At 32.3% G+C, this 13,133-nt stretch overlaps 1 protein-coding gene across 1 annotated transcript in view; it reads right to left on the reverse strand.

Moving 5' to 3' along the window:
• Positions 1-13,133, reverse strand: part of Cntn5 (contactin 5) — a 1,252,743-nt gene that overhangs the window by 975,225 nt on the left and 264,385 nt on the right. The gene's annotated exons all lie outside the window — the stretch shown is intronic.

Here is a 13,133-nt window from a genome sequence, read left to right on the forward strand (position 1 = left end):
GGCTTTCCTTGTCAACATCACTATCAACCCACTGGAAAAGCTCTTGGTAAGTAAGAATGACAACAAAATAAATAGAGACTCAATTCTAAGTTCACATCACCACATTGATGTTAGGGTCTGTAAACAAGTCAGGATGGTGCCTGGCATTTTGCCAGAGGGAGTGGTTTGTGAAGTAATGCCAGGGAGCCATTAAGTGTGGAGATTCCTTATTGGTTGACTGCTGTATCTAGTTTATGTTAATTAAGATAAGCTGTGTGTAATGTATATATACCCCTCCTGTCCTACAATAAAGGGCTCCCACTCCTGCTGTATCAATGTACACAAGTTGCTCGTCACCCCCTGGTTATTTTGCTGCAGCCAGACTGCGGCAGATTGATAGCAGGTTTTGCCATAGCCATTCATTTTCTCCTTCTTAAAAACTGTTTTTACAAGGCATCTGCATCACTTTCCTCCCTTTCTTTCCCTCTATTTCTTTCTTCATTCCTTCCTTACTTCCTTTCTATTTTTTAAATATTCTGTAGCTTACATTTTTTCAGACTCCATTGCTAACTCTCATCTCTGTAATCTGTTTCAGACCATGTAATTCTTCATTTTCTGTCTTCCTTTAGATTGTTGTCCATTAATGCAGACTTTAGATATCTCAATTCATCTTTCCTGAGCTTCACATCATGTGTGCTATGACTATATCACATCTTGTACTTCAAATATGTATCCCATATTTTTCTGAAAATGAACCTGGCAAATTCCCCTCTCCAAACCTGCTATTCCTGACATCTTCTCAATTTCAATAAGGAGAAACTCCTTTCTGTCTAGTTGCTGAGGCAAATCTCATGTTCCAGATTCTTAGGCATAAGACACTGGGATCATTCTTTATCCTTTTCTTTTTCTTACACATCATATCCAATATAACATCAAATGCTGAAATCATCTAATAAATCATGACAATCATCAGTTTAAACTCACCAACAGCTTATTTCCCACCTCACAGAGCATGAAAGCTAAAGTCCTCCCAATACCTTACACTGACTTGCTTGAGATGTTGTTTTTGTTTTTGTCCTGTCAGCTCTATGATCTCATTTCTTTCCACTATCCATCTTACTCACTCTGGTCTAACAGATTGAGCTTAACTCATGCCTGCCTATGGTATTTGACACTGATGTATCTTCTGACACCACAAAATCCAAATGGCTGGCACTCCTAATTTTATTTTTGACTTCTGAGCAGAAAGGCCTTCCAAGTTCTCCCAGAAATACAAAATAAAAACTCACCCATTCCTAAAATTGTCTATCCCTGTAAATTTGATTTATTTATTAGAAGACATTAATCACTTCAAAATACTGAACATTTTAATTTATTCATTATTGAATACTTCTCTTTTCATTTTAGAAAGGCAATTTCAAAAGATCCTGGATTTTTTTTAAAAAAATGTTATTTTGGGTATATTTGCAATTCACTCATGATGAACACATAATATGTCTACAAGTAAATGAAATTCTTAAAATTGATGATACACTAACAAAACTTCAGAAAATTAGAAATAAAAAGGTGCAATGATTTTAATAAGCTACCTGTATAACAGGCCTGTAATAAATATTGATATAATTTACAAAAAATGTAAAGCAAAAAGTAGGTATAAAAATGAATAATAAAAAGGAAAAGGAAATATTGATAAAAAACACAATGTATGAGATCATAAAATCCAGCTTAAAACATTTTATCTGTAATTTGGGTTTAAAACTACCAGCATGAAAAAGAAGAAAATACTGTTAAGTGACATTTTTACAAACAGAATCCATGAAATTAAAATAACTAATAATCTACGCCATCCAAACTGTACATTAATAACAAAAAATGACAACAAAATTGAATAAAAGAATGCTAATTAATAAATGAACAATTGATCTTGGAAGTAGGTGGAGAGACATTATTTACTCCCACTCCATCCCAAACCCTCATGGAACAGTCAAACATGATGGAAAAACCAGAAATTCATTTCATTTCTGCAACTTTGGTATTATTGTATCTTGCTAAGCCCTTTTGTATAAATTAATAACAAACAGCAAGAGGAATTCAATGAATTTATTCTTTAATAATAATATCAAGAATAATTTTATCTATCTGGTCAGACACAATGCAAAGGGCATTTTAGAATAATTTGATGAAACATTGAAAACAACTTCATATATTTTATATGACATACAGTAGATATTTTGTCCTATTCCACATTAAGATGCTTCATATTAAAAACTGTGTAAAATTAATGTCTGATGCTATTACTAATGTAAGTTGAAGGGATTTTAAAATAAAACAATTTTCTATCTTACATCTTATAGTAATTCAATTTTCAGAAACAAATAATATCATAAATTTAATATAAACTAAAGCATAATGAATATTCCAATTTTAATATGATAATAGTATTTAAATGTTAAAGAAAACAAAATCTTGAATATATTTACTATTTTTTATTTCGTTGATGTTTATAGAACTATTGATATTATATTTCAAAAGTTCTTAAAATTTTTTTCATAAATCTTTGACTTTAAAACTATCAAAATATTGTATAAAATATGCATTTCAAATTATCTTCTAAAATTTAGCATATCCTTGTTTTTCATACAACTTAATATTAGGAAAGGACTGAATGCATTGTCCCTTCACCAAACAAGTTATGCAGAAAAAATATCAAAAAAGTATAGTGTTTCCCTTCCAACTTCAGAAAGCATAACATGCTCTGTATGTGTCTTCACATGGCTTTTGAGTGCTTGTTAAAAGTCTTCAAAACATGTAATTTTTATAAAATCTGTATGTCAAAGAATCCTTCACTTTTACTATTTAATGCTCTTATTGATCACCTTTCCATACCCATTGTCTACCTGAATCATTCTGGTTGGATTACTAATGATACAGTTTATAAGACATTAAGAAAATTGTGAAGTAAATAGGAAAAAATCACTTTTCTACCACAGTAAAGGCAATAGCATTAGAAATATACCTCTCCAACAAATCGAGGGGCAGAATCTATTTAAAAACAGGAAAGTTACTTTTGTCCCAAAATTAAGGTGAGGGAAAAGAACACTCACACATTCACTTAAGAAATCTACTGGGGCTGTGGCTGTGGCTCAGCGGTAGAGTGCTTGCCTTGCATGTGCGAGACCCTGGGTTCAATCCTCAGCACCACATAAAAATAAATAAAGGTATTGTGTCCAACTACAACTAAAAAATAAATATTAAAATATAGAAATCTACTGTAAGATTCAGTATGTTTTCACAGAATAAGACCTTTTTTGCATAATGATTTGATAGTAGTTTTTGTCACAGCCCCAGTCCATAATCCCATGCTCCACCAACAGACACATCTGGGAACTTTCGCACTGATGTTTTTCCCTCCTCAAGGATCCTCCCTCCTCAAGGGTCTGCATGGCATGACATTGCCTTGCTGCTTCTTTGCTTTAAGGTTTTCCCCAGCATCTTGGAAGCTTGCTCAGCCAAGTGTAGGGCAGCCCTGACTTAGATGGTCTCTAAATTCAATCTTCAACTAATAACATCAGTGAAGAAAATATTTAATAATCTTTATTTCCATAGAATTTCTATTTATTTTTATTGAAGCATTTTAATATACATAGTAATCTTCTACTGGTGAATTTTTCTGGTGACCAATCATAGAGTAGCTTCTCATAGTTAGGAAGTGAATGTTAAATTTCAGCAATTGTTAATGTTACCGGTTCATGCAACTTGGCCAAGAAGCAGTTGATGAAATAGTTCTGCATATTATTTCTTATTTCTGTCCATTATCGATTTATTTTAACCTATTTGATTTCACTGATACTTGGTTGAAAATAAGGAAGTCAAACAATGGTTACTAAAATCATGCTATACAGGAACAATGTGTATTAGAACTACATTTTTATTAAAATGAAAATAATGAGTTTATATAAATCTTCAAATTCAAGAATTATGTTGGACAGTATAATCCAACATAGGTAAGTACATGAATAGTTTTAAATCAAAGTAATTTCTCCCCATTGGCATTTAAAATTATGACTTACTGTGTTGAAACTATTGACTTTTTATGTGCAGTTCATTGTTTCATGCTCTAATCCTTAAATTTTAATGCACCATTTTCCTTTTGAACAAACTAAATAAATATATTTTATAATTGCTTTAATCAGCAGTTTTATGATACTGCTAAAATTCCTTAGTCCAGCTCTACTCAACACAAATATGCACGCCACAAATATAAGCCATATATATATATATATATATATATATATATATATATATATATAAAATTTTAAATTTTCTATCAATGAAACATAAGAAAGGAAAAGAAAAAAGTAATTATAATAATTTATTTGATTAAATTAACAGATAAAATATTTATTTATGATGAAATACAATGAAGTATCAAATATTAGACTTTTTTTTAAAATTGAGCCTTGGAGATCAGTGTTGTATTTTATTTTCAAAACACATCTCAGTTCAAACTAGTCACATTTCAAGAATCTGTGTGTGTAGTAGTTACCTTTTTTATACAGCACAACCTTAATATATTGCTAAAAAATATTTAACCCAATATATTTTATACAGAATCCTTCTGGCTATTGGCTACTTTTGAAGTACGTCTAAGTTGCTTTGCATGTAGAGTTCTTTAATATGCTTGCAGTTTTCTTCTAGTTGCCAATATGAGGCTACTTTCAATTTTTAATTCTTTTCTTATTGGTACCAGGGATTGAACTCAGGGTCACTCAACCACTGAGCCACATCCCCAGCCCCATTTTGTATTTTATTTAGATACAGGGCCTCACTGAGTTGCTTAGCACCTCAATTTTGCTAAGGCTGGCTCTGAACTGGCAATCCTCCTGTCTCAGCCTCAAGCTCCTGGGATTACAGGCGTGCATGCACCACAGCTCCTGGCATAATTCTTAATTCTAAGAATCACAGTGCATCTACATCTAGATGTCTTGTTATCTTCTCACATTGCATATTAATCTATCATAAATTATGAAACTCGACTACAAAATCTGTCAGAATTGCTTTCAGAGGTGTTTATGTGGGTGTGGCAGTCTGAGAAGATCTAAGAGCAAAGGACATGCTATTTATTGCTCAAGGCTTGTATGTGTTGGTTCTTTTTGTTTTTAATTCCCTGGTATTGATTTATTCTTGATAGTCCATATATTCTAATAAATGGAGACAATGCATCAACATACATTGTGTGTCTGCTGGAGATAGAGACGCACAAGGTATGCAGGGTACAGAGTCAGAAATTTGGTAAGTTGATGATCACTGTATTTTTACCCATTACTTTGATAATATAGAATTTTTATCTTATACCAAAACAGGTTACTATGAGAACAATAATGTGAAAATCTGTTATCATTAACTCTGTTGGAGAGTTTTGAAGACAGTAGAGGGGATTAAATGACCTGGAAAACTCAGTCTTTGGAAAAGTCTACTGTACTCATCTCTGTTATATTCATTTGTACGCATCACTGAAGTCATAGAACAATATGATTAGCTATAGTGACATGTAGACACAAGGGTAATCTTTCTCCTTCTTTAGTCCAGATAAAATCTTATATACTTCACTAGTTTTTATTTAAAGCACTAGCTTAATATCATATCTTAAATGTTATTAAAATTTATATTCATGATATAATTATGAAATGATTAGGTATTTTTGGTTATCAACCTGTTTGAGAAGCACATACATAGTATGAAGCATTTATCATAATAGACATAATTGTCTACACAATAAGTCTATGAGGCAATGATCAAGCTAATCCTTAGAGTTCCAATATTCTATAAGCCAGGAAGAAAAAATGAGAATTTATAAGCAAATATTTATTAGGAGACCCAAATCTTAAGATTCTTCATTTTCCTGATGGAATTATCTCTTCTATCTTATGTTAAATCATATCCTCAAAAATTCTCCTAAATCCCACGTAAAAAACTGGAAAGCATTCTGTTTCCCCCCTTTTTAACATATCAAAATAAATTAAGTTAAAAATGTTTTTTAAAGGAAATAATCAGTTTTCTTAAACAAGAATTAAAAGGAAAGCATAACTTTTTAAAATGGAACTCACAATAATGGTCATACAATAGAATTGACTAAGCAAAGAGTTTGTGCCACTGTGTACAATTTAAAAGATACCAGAGATGTCTTATTGACAATTTATTATGTCTTACCTATGTTAACTAAAAAGCATAAAGTGGTACCAATGTCTAAATTACAATGCGCAAAAATGAAAATATTTTCAAAATAAAAAGAAATGTTATTGTGATAAATAAATAATACCATTCATTAGATAGCATTCCACATTAAATAATTCCAGGTTATTGCTTCTTAAAGTTTACTAACACATAAAAATATCACTTAGAAATAGTTTACATTATGACTGGAGTGAGATGAAATCTTAAGTTGTTTTGATTTGCATTTCTCTAATTGCTAGTGATGATGAACATTTTTTTCATGTATTTGTTGATTGATTGTACCAGCTATTATGAATACAAACAACAATAAGTGTTGGCGAGGATGTGGGGGAAAAGGTACACTCATAAACTGCTGGTGGGATTGCAAATTGGTGCAGCCAATATGAAAAGCAGTATGGAGATTTCTTGGAAAATTGGAAATGGAACCACTATTTGACCCAGCTATCCCTCTCCTCATTCTATACCCAAAGGATATAAAAACAGCATACTCCAGCCACATCAATGTTTATAGCAGCACAATTCACAATAGCTAAACTGTGGAACCAACCTAGATGCCCTTGAATAGATGAATGGATAAAAGAAAATATGATATATATATATATATATATATATACACAATGGAATATTACTCAGCAATAAAAGAGAATAAAATCATGGCATTTGCACGTAAATGGATGGGGTTAGAGAAGATAATGCTAAGTGAAGTTACCCATTCCCAAAAAACCAAATGCCAAATGTTTTCTTTGATATAAGGAGGCTGATTCATAGTGGGATAGGGAGCAGGAGCATGGGAGGAACAGACAAACTCTAGATAGGGTGGAGGGCTTAGAGGGGAAGGGAGAGGACATGGGGTTATTAATGATGGTGGAATGTGATGATAATTATTATCCAAAGTACAGGTATGAAGGCATGAATTTGTGTGAATATACCATGTATACAACCAGAGATATGAAAAACTGTGCTGTATTTGTGTAATAAGAATTGTAATGCATTCTGCTGTCATATATAAATAAAAAATAAATAGATTTTTATGTAGTATATATTTTAATGATTGTTACAACAGCTATATACCTATCAAAATTATTTGATAAAAATAATTTATTAACTATCACATTTCATGTTTAACAATCCAGTCATTGGAGATGTCATTGTAGAATGTCTTAATCATTATGCTTTTTAAAAAATATATTGACAAAAAAAGAAATTGTTTACATTACTCTTTGTTACTAATAGCCTAATTCATTAATGTTAATTCACCCTACATTAGTAGGGTTTTCTACTTCTTAATTTTGAACAGTATTCCTTAAAAGGACACAGAATGTACCCCCATACCCCCTCTTTTGTGTTTTGTTTTTTGTTTTTTTGAAACAGGATCTCTCACTAAGCTGCCCAGGTTGGTCTCAAACTTGTAAACTTACATTTTAATTTACAGGAAAATTGAGTTGTTCTACTTTATTTTTCAATTTTAAGCACACTTTTTATATTGTTCATTTATAAAATATGCTTTTTTTCCTATGGTTTGGATCTGGAATGCCCTGTAAAGCGCATGTGTTAAGGCTTGGTCTCCAGGCCATGTTGCTTTTTGCGGGTAGTAAAACCTTTAAGAGTTGGAGCCCACTGAGAAATCTTTTTGCTACTAAGGAGCATGCCCTTGAATGCGATAGAGAAACTCCAGTCTTTCATTTCTTTCTTTTTGACTTACTGACCATTGGACCAGTGGTTGTGCTGTTGGGTGCTCTACTGAGTGATGTGCTATTTTGCAACAGGCTCAGAGGCATCTAGAAAATGGTCTAGAACCTCAAAACTGTGATCCAAAATAAGTCTTTTCTCTTTATAAGTGGATTACCTATGGTATTTTTATAGTAATAGAAAGCTGACTCACATACTTTGTTTAAAAACATTTTCTCCATGTTGAGTTATATAATATTTTTTTCCTTAAAGTTCAAAACTAAAGTTTTAAATATAATGGGTTATTTTCCTTCTTTGCTTATGGCATGCTGAGAGATCTAATTTTATTTATACTTATGAACAGTATATTTTACTAGCACAATTTATTGGCTAGGACATTCTCCCTCCACTGATCTGCAGTTTCATTTCACTTTCATTTCCAATTTCTGTGTTTTCTCTTCGATTCCAGAGGGCTGCCTCAGGTCTGTACCTATCCCATTAACACACTGTCTTAATTATGTTAGATTAACTTTGTGAAGGTGCACCAAGATAACTCCAGCTGAGGGAGGGTTATGACCTTTTTGAAACCAAGTCTTCTGAATAACATACCTCTCTTTTTATGTACCATCTTAGACTTCTGCATTTAACTTGTTTACTTGGTGTGAGTGTGTGTGTGTATGTGTGTGTGTGTGTGTGTGTGTGTGTTTAGGAATCTTCTCTTTGTCAAGGTTATGTCAGAAAAAATGATAAAATCAAGGTATTTTACACAGAAAGAAATCTAGATATTAGGTCTTACAAAGTTAGAATTGCTGAAGGAAGATGTCAAGAAAGAACATAGTGAAACTGCAGATTAATTGCAAGCTTTCAAAGAGTTAGACATCACAGGGACTCTAAGTGACTAGCAGCAATGAGCACAGCTCCCAGCACTGAGACATGTGACATCAAGGCAAGCCTCTGGAGCCCCCATAGCTGGAAGGACAGTGGCAGGACTCTGCTTCCCTACAGCTTCCCTATCTTATGTGTGTCCCAGAATAATGTGGGAAAATGATATGAGAAATTCAGGTATTATGCTCCCAGGCCTCTATAGTACTGGGGAACATGAGAATTACAAAATGCTTCAATGTACCAACACCAAATCCAGCAAAGTACTATATAATTAATATTTCAACTACCAATGGGAGCTGTTTCACAATTCCACTTTGTCAGTATTATAACATTTATGATAGTATTATAATATTTTCTGTTATTCTTATATCTCACAAGAACTCCCAGGATGCAAATATTAGTCACAAGAAATGGGGTCACATGTATTTACTTCCTTTCTCTCCTTCACTCCTCTCCTCTCCCTTTTTTTCTCTCTCTTTTTTTAGAGAGAGAGAGAGAGAGAGAGAGAGAGAGAGAGAGAGAATTTTATTTATTTATTTTTTTTAGTTCTTGGTGGATACAACATCTTTGTTTGTATGTGGTGCTGAGGATCCAAGCCGGGCTGCACGCATGCCAGGCGAGCGCGCTACTGCTTGAGCCACATCCCCAGCCCCCATTATTCACTTTTAGTTGATGGAAACTTTAGGTTCATAAAAATTAGGATAAAGCTCAAATTTAGATTCATTTTTAGGTCTGCCTTATTCCAAAGCCTATAATATTTTGATTTGTCCTAACTTCCTCAATGCACTCTGTAAATATGATAGATTTTTAGAGAAGAGTCTGTATCTCATTAATTATTTGTCTGTCTGGAATTTGCCCTGTGTACCAGGTTTAGTACAGACAGAGTAACTAAGTTTTTGGCCCATCTACTCATACAGATAAAGCCTCTTACATATTGTAGGGGAGCCTTTCAGTGTTAGTGACTTAGGATTCAGACTATCTCATTGCTTGTATGTAAGAATTGGATGAAAATTTTCTTATATTAAAAAATAAATTCCAGAAAATTCATTTGGGATTTGCTGTCCACAGGCAGTCTTCCTTGTCTTTTTAACAAGGGCAGGAAAGCACAGTTCTGATTAAATGTAAGTATTTCTGCTCTATGAGTTCTTTCCATGATATAAAAATCCAACAAGTTGTAATATTTACTGGGCAAGTATTATATATGAAATATTTTTCATAAATTCACATTAATCAAAGTGTTTGAATATTTACAATATATGAATATATATTCTATCATGCTTGCAAACATTTCTGCACTATAAAACATGTCATATTATCACACTGAAATTTATACTGTTTTTCCTCTCCTTCTGTCTTTGGGTAAACAGTTTTCTTTCATTTCCTTAGGAACTCCAAATTGAGAAATATTAATTCTTCAATATGTCTTCTATGAATAGACTTATATAGAGAATAATCCACTGATAGCCAATGAATGATCCCTCCACAAACTGCAGATAGAGATAAATTCTGCCTAGGGAGTTTATGTAACTTCAGATTGTACAATAATTTTTCTTACCATTTGATAAATTGCTTACTCATTCTATTTTAGTTCACATCTCTACTCATTTTTATATACTTCATATGAAAAATTTCCAATAAAATATTTCAAAGGACATTTTTTTTTCTAAAAAGCACTACACATATAGTTAAAATAAATAACTAATTTTACAAATGACAAAATACAGATGTTTATAGCAATCACTTCAAAATTAATTAATATTTTATTATTGAATGAGAGTTTTGTAAGAAACTGTACCATCTCCTATCCTGAGAATAATCAATGCCTTTTTCTATTGATTTGGACATATTGCCCTGAAAGGTGCCTGTGGATACTCTTATCCTTAAAAAATTCTTTATAGTATTTAAACTGTCTCCATGGAAAGTTTCCTAATACCACATTTTGAACATTTTAACAGGCAACTGTGCTATTAATATGCATGTGTGTGTTGCATCCCTCATGCAAAGATTTTTAAAATTTTTCTATGGAATTTTTCATGACCATTAATGATGAAAATTACAATTTGAAATATTTCAACTTTATTCTTTTCAACTATAGTACCCTCCAATTATTTTGATATTAAGGAGTAGAGGTTTCCTTTCATCAGGTGACGAGAAGCCTGCTAACTGTGAAAATCTATAAACCAAGAGTCAAGCAGGCTCCTCTTTAATGGAAGGAAGCTCTTCCTCTTGGAACTGAGCCAATGCCTACTGCAGAGAGTTGTACAAGGTACTGAGTGAAACATTTCATTGTTAAGAGGCTGAACTCAGGACCCCTTTTAATATATGTTACCTCTTATTATGGCAGAAATTTAGTTGGTTGTGTCAAAATGAAACTGTCAGTGTCTCCCCTGAAAGTTTTTAGTGGTTGTAGTGACAAGATTATGCACTGGACATGAATGAAATGGGGCTCTATTTAAAGTGACACTATGAATTCACTCTCATCAGATTCATCAATTGTAATTCACTTATGTCCTTTTGCAGTGTTCAATCTGTCTCATCTGTTTCAATTGCCTCCTTTTCTACCAATATGTTTTTCAATTAGTTGCATAGAGCAATAACAGGGGTGACATGATAAGAATGAACTATGGTCTGCCAACAAGCTTCCATAGGTTCCCTGTACAGTTGAATAAACTCCATATCCTCAACTTGAAATCTGGATTTATTAATAGGTTGACAGAAAAAGCCTCTTCTCAAAAATTAATTAGAGCTCTGTTGAACTACATGAATTTAATACAATTCAGTTGGTATTTGATAGAATGTACTAGTTCGTAGGTGGTAGAGGTATTTACTCCATTCTATTTCCATCTGCTGATAGGTCTAGTATAAATTTATATTGCATGTACATCACACATCTGGAAGTGAACCTGGCCTCTAAAACCCTACCCTACAGTTGCTATGCTGTGTTCAATTGATTTTCTTTGAATTTCACAAGCACCACACACAACTTATTTCTAACATTGCAAAATTCAATGAAGGTGCCTAGATTTAATTTATTTCTAGTATTCACAGATATCTCAGAAGTAGAAATTTAATATGGAGCCAGATTCATAAAAATACTTCATCATTAAGAGTCAAGGAAAAATGCTTTATGTACAGAAAATAACACTTTCCAAGATGCCCATATTTGTAGAGATAATCCAAATTATTATATTAATTTTGTACATAATATCTATTCTGAGGTCATTCTCATTGTAACAAAATGTCTTAACATTTTTCTAATATGTACCAATTTATGAGAAATTCACTTTTTCCATGGTTTGGGGTTACACTGTTAGTGACTTTCTGTTCCCTTCCAAATCCTTTCTCTTCCTTTGTTTACTAATTTTTTTTAAGAAGAAAAATTATGATTGCTTTTTTCCACAAACCTAAGAATACCTATTACAGTTAGGTGCTTGAATCAAGATAGTAAATTAAGATGATTTAATGGATGAATTAAAGGCAGAGAAGTGCAAAGTTTTCTGCAATGACCTGCTGAAATTTGGATGTTACTAAGTAGAAAGTAAAATTCAATGTACTAAGCCCTGATACTCTGACCTAGAAACACCCTCAAACTCTGATTTAGTTTCTTTTCTTCTTTTACCCCAAATCCCAAGCTTGCAGACACTGAAAATATAGAATAAGCTGAGAAAAATATCCTCCAACATGTTGAATCAATTAATGTGAATTAAACTGACAGATTAGAGGACAGCTGTGACATCTTAGCAATTGGAGCTAATATTGTTATTATTTTATGAATAATTAGAAAACAAGTATAGATCATTATAAATGAAGAATAAAATGACCACCTTCTTGGATTATCATAAGTATTATAATTAATACTTACAATAATAATAAGTATCATCAGTATTATAGTTAATTAACACAGAGTGTTTAATTTGAGATATTTATTGGTCCCCATATCTGTTTTAAAGGACTAGTATTAAGTCACACAACAGTCAACTGTCCTCATAATATGTATATTTAATATTTAATGATTTATGTTGATCATTATATATGTAAGAAAGTGAAATTTCTGCACAAACAGTATCTAAATCATTTCCCTTCAGGAGAAACCCTCCTTGTGGTGGAGATGACCCTACCTCTCTCAGATAATGACTTCCTGTTTATTTTACTTAATGGCAGTCTTCAAACTGATACACATCATAAAAAACACAAAGTATATCCACTAACACACTGCACATTGAGGAAAATATCACGAAGTAGGAGGCTATTCCAGAGTATTGCTTTTATTACTATTTCTGTAATTTTACACTATTTTGTATACTTGTCATGCTCATGTCAAACTAAAATCAAATAAAAACAAAATATTTTACCATTTTACTTTTACA

This window comes from Marmota monax, unplaced genomic scaffold, assembly GCF_021218885.2.
Source record: "Marmota monax isolate L192 unplaced genomic scaffold, Marmota_monax_Labrador192_F-V1.1 WCK01_AAM20220418_F8-fsc00045, whole genome shotgun sequence".
NCBI lineage: Eukaryota > Metazoa > Chordata > Mammalia > Rodentia > Sciuridae > Marmota > Marmota monax.